The sequence below is a fragment of a genome, unplaced genomic scaffold (genome assembly GCF_019419815.1).
Source record: "Pyrus x bretschneideri cultivar Hongxiangsu unplaced genomic scaffold, Pyrus_bretschneideri_v1 Contig27, whole genome shotgun sequence".
Classification (NCBI taxonomy): Eukaryota; Viridiplantae; Streptophyta; class Magnoliopsida; order Rosales; family Rosaceae; genus Pyrus; species Pyrus x bretschneideri.
In genome coordinates this window covers 5600901-5605849 of record NW_025999579.1, presented here as the reverse complement: position 1 = coordinate 5605849, position 4949 = coordinate 5600901, and the positions used below count along the sequence as shown (strand labels likewise).

Sequence of the window (4949 nt, the reverse complement as noted above, 5' to 3'; positions counted from 1 at the left end):
CTCTACCTAGCACGAGACCTTTTGGGAGCTCACTGGTTTCGGGTTCGATAGGAACTCCGAAGTTAAGCGAGTAGCGCGCAAGAGCACTCCCAGGATAGGTGATCCATCGGAAAGTTCTCGTGTGAGTTCCCAAAAACAAAACCATGAGGGCATAGTTGGGGCCCAAAGCGAATAATATCGTGCGACGGTGGTGGAACGGGTCCGGGAAGTGATCCGCCTAGACCAGGATGTGACATGAAGTGTTAATAACAATTCTTTATAATTATGAGTTGTCGTGTTCTATAAAAAGTCGCTTTTCTTCAAGAGCAGGGAAAATAGTGGGTCATAGTGTCGGTTGGTTTTAGAACAGTGTTATTTCTTTTATTTTTACACATTTTCTTAAATTTTATATATCAAATAAATTTAAAAAATTACAAAATAAAAAATAGCATGAGTGGGTAAGAGGTAAAAGTTTTTCTAAATTTATAATAAGTTGCTAATTTCTATTCTTATTTTTCATTTTGATTCTTCTTTCAAATTTTATAATCAACCAATCTTTTCCTGCGTTGGATTTTAGAATATTTTTATTAATTTTGGTCACATGACAAATGTTTAAGGTAATAGAGTAATTTTCTTCTTAATATGAACAACAGATTGCCAACAAACGAAATTGATTATTTATAAAATTCAGAAAAATAAACAATAAAAAAAATTAAAAGAAAAATTAGCAGCTATATATACGAATTCAGAGAAGAAATCGTCAAATATGCCGTAGTTTTCTTTTATTCAGTAAGTACTGCTTGTAGCTGAGTGCTTTTCAGAAGCTTAAAGGAGCTTTTTCTGTGGCTGTAAGTCGAAGACGAATGGACAGACGAAGAAAGAAACAGAGAGGTGAGTGTGATTTTAAAATTTATTTATACATAGTGACGTATTTGATTTGGCTTTTCCAATTTGGAGCTTTTGTGGTTGTCAAATGTCTGTGTCAACTTCTATTTGACATGTGATGTCTGTGTCAATCTTCTATTTAGATTTTAGAATTTTTTAGTAATTTTGATCACATTATAAATGTTTAAGGTAATAGAGTAATTTTCTTATTAATATGAACTACAGATTGCTATTCTGAGTATTCTCTCATCTTTTGTAATTTGAACCTCTACACTTTCTGTTTGAATTAAAAGAGAAATTGATTAAATGAAAATTCAAGTTTAACGCCAACAAACGAAATCGATTATTTATAAAATTCAGAAAAATGAACAATAAGAACTAAAATTAAGAGAAAAATTAGCAGTTATATATACGAATTCGAAGAAGAAATCGTCAAATATGCCTTAGTTTTCTTTTATTCGGACTTGGCTTCTTTGTCCTTCCAGTTTTTATACACTCTCATCTCTTTCTATTTGTGCGGTTACAGTTAAGTCACGTTAATATTTTATATCAATATTGTTTTTTTATCTTATTATCTTTATTAAAAAAAATCAACATAAAATATTAACGTATCTTAACTGTGACTGCACAAAATACGAAGAAATAATAATGTATGAGAAGTGAAGGGTAGAGAAGCGGGTCCCTTTTATTCAGCAAGTACTGCTCATGGCTAAGTGCTTTTCAGAAGCTTAAGGTGCTTTTTCTGTGGCTGTAAGTCGAAGACGAATGGACAGACGAAGAAAGAAACAGAGAGGTGAGTGTATTTTATAATTTATTTATACATGGTGACGTATTTGATTTGGCTTTTCCAATTTGGTGCTTTTGTGGTTGTCAAATGTCTATGTCAATCTTCTATTTGACATGTGATGTGATTCATTTAACACTAATTTTGACACTATAACTTATATTTATTAATAAGAAAAATTTGAAATAGGTTTAATTTTATAGATTAATTTTTGAAATAAATTTAATTTTATAAATTAATTTTTGAAATAGATCCAATTTTAGTGACTTTTGACTTTTAAAATAGGTCTAATTTTTAGTTACTTTTGATCTATTTCAAAAAACCCCTTAATAGTATTGTAAATATAAATAAGAGTTACTGGCTATTTAACATTATGTTTACAATCTAGTAGTATTTATCTTCACTTGTAAATGAGAAATTTTATATTCGATTCTTGTTAAGGCGAATTCAAACCACATTATTATTAGTCAATTGTAAGTCTTAGTTCACTCCCTTAGGCTTTAGTTTGCAATATTTTGAATGGTTCTAATTAGTGTTGGCCTAAAAATTCTTCTCATGAGTTGTTGGAAATTCAAATTTCTATGCCTAATATTGTGCCAAACCCTAGCTTGGCTCATATGATTTGATGGACATCTTCATCTGGCATCTATTATGATGTTGCTGCTTGAGATAAGTTTCGGCAATCTAAGCCTTAGGTAGGTTGGTTTAAACTTCTTTGGTATAATCAAAATATTTTCAAGATGAGCTTCTTTCTTTGGTTGGCCGTTATTTGCAAGATTTCTACTATGGATAGTATTTTGACTTTTGCTCCGTCGGCTCTTGTCACTTGTGTCCTTTGCTCTACTACTACAGAGTTCTAATGTCACCTCTTCCTTGAATGTCCTTTTGTTGATTGTATTTCGTCTTCGTTGTTGTTCAAGTGCGGTGTCTCTTGGCTAAGGCTTCCTTGGGCTCTCTTTGTCATGTGGGCTGCCAGTAGTTGGATGAAAAAATCTCTATCATCGATAGTGTTGAAGTTATGTCTAATTGTTGTCGTATATTATGCTTAGAAGAAGTGGAACAACCATAGATTCAAGAACTCATGTAGATCCGCTGATGTGGTTCCCAACTTAATTAAGACCGTTATTATACTTCAGTTCAGTTCTTTAAAATCGCCCATTCCGCTGGTAATGAATCTATTTTACGGAATGGAATGTACTCATGAATAGTTAGTATTTGTTGTTACTGCTTTGATGCAACGTTGATGGTTTTGCTGTCTGTTTTTCTTGTGGTTACAGCTCATTGCTGCTTGTTTATTGTTTTTCAGCAAACCAATCAACATTTTCAACGTAGACAAGCTATATGTGTTCGATCCACTCGAATCGCCCACCATGATCTTTATGATATCCACTAAAATCTTCATGGGTACTCATTGAATCTCTCGATTAGATTTTGCGTTATACCACCAGTTTTGCCCCACACAAGCACCTCTCCAATATGTAATGTATATTTTTTTTCATAGAAAATCGAAAAATTGGCCAAAATAAGGAATTTTTTTTTTTATAAATCCAGTGCCGCTACACCAAACGATAATTTTTTTGGATTTTATCGATATATTGTCAATATTGATCAATAATGCTATCGTTATTTATTTTAACCATTGACATATGTAAAATTTCATTTCAGCTCATTTACACAAAAAACTAAATGAGTAGAAAAACGCCATTATGAATATCTGATTAAAAGTAAATAAATTAGTTTAACGTTCAGTCATAAGTTATGACACCAAAACAAATTTAATAATTGGAATTGTACGTTAATTACATGATCAAATACTTGGGCTATGAACACTCATTTTCTTGTTTGCTAATCTCGACCACAAGAAAATCTTGGCCAGCAAAAGAAAATTGATATGAAATTTTTGGTATGGCGACCGTCCATTTTTCGACAGAACTAGTTGCATGCAGCTTATAGACAGGGAAGAAGAGTGCCACTTTATATTGGTGAAGGCAGCTCTTGCACATCATCTTCCAAAAGTAAATACATCAAGGGCTCTGAGTTTGGCTTGAGAGCAGTAGACTCAGTGTATTGATCAGGCTAATAACCTCTAGGTTCTTACCAAAATCTCCTCGCCTTCTTTTCCTTGTATTCTTACCAAAGTCTCCTTACCTTCTTTTCCTTCTATAAAACATTAACTATAGAAGGTTGTGATTTGGGAGAGATTTTTCAGGTGAATATACCAAGTGTCATAATATAAATGGTTAGATACTTGCAAAAAAAAAAAAAAAATTCAACCATGGAAACTTATTGTATTGGACTGTATTCCTGACATACTGAAATAGTTTCTTGTGACAGATTATTTGAATTTAATCAAACAATTCTTTGCTTATTTTTTAATTTTATTATGGATTTGTGTATTATTGAATTGTCAAAAAACCGATTCTAATAAGAACAAATAATTTTTCTCAACAGATTTAGTCGGATCTAGAAATTAATACGATTTGTTTCGAAGTCTTGTTGATTTCCTTTCTATACACTAGTACAAAAACATACTTGCGCAACGGAACTTTGCGCGATGAAGTCTGCTGTCGCGCAAAACAGCTTTGCGGAAGCACAAAAGCTTTGTAGTGCAATGTTGGGAAAAAAATGGTAAAAGTCTTGGTTTGGCGCCAAAAGCTTGTGCAACACACATACCGCGACGCGCAAACATCTTAAGTGATGTGGAAAAAGTTGTTGACTTTGTGCGACGAAGATTGGCGTCGCGCAAAACTATTTTGCGCAACATGTCTTAAATGATGTAAGTGATGTGGAAAAAGTCATTGACTTTGCGCAATGAAGGTTTGGTTAAGCAAAATAGTTTTGCGCGACAGATTGCGCAATGGCAGTCTTGGTCGCGCAAAACTATTTTGCACAACGAACATGCACCTTCGTCGTGCAATGTTGGGAAAAAAGCGGTAAAGTCTTGGTTTGGCGCCAAAAGCTTGCGCTATGCACATACCACGTTGCACAAACGTCCTTTGCGCAACGTCTTGTTTCACCGTCGTGCAAAGACTATTTGCGCGATGAGGTATATGCGTTGCACAAGTTTTTGGCGCCAAACCAAGACTTCAACTGCTTTTTTTCCCAACATTGCGCGACGAAGGTGCACATTTGTTGCGCAAAATAGTTTTGCGCAACCACCTGTAAACCTTGCTTTCACTGCCCTTGCGTGACGGTTAGCACACGACGAAGGTTTTGTTGGGCTAATTTTCAGGCAACTTTTTTTGACTTTGCGCGACGAAGGTACTTGTGTCGCGCAAACTGTTTTTTGTACTAGTGATAT

General features: G+C 34.0%; 1 long non-coding RNA gene across 1 annotated transcript; it reads left to right on the top strand.

The window, feature by feature from the left end:
* Nucleotides 1-1575: 1575 nt before the first annotated feature.
* Nucleotides 1576-3924, top strand: LOC103950038. Its single transcript, XR_007259760.1, has 2 exons — nucleotides 1576-1657; nucleotides 3579-3924. It is a non-coding gene; the product is annotated as an uncharacterized LOC103950038 (long non-coding RNA).
* Nucleotides 3925-4949: the final 1025 nt, after the last annotated feature.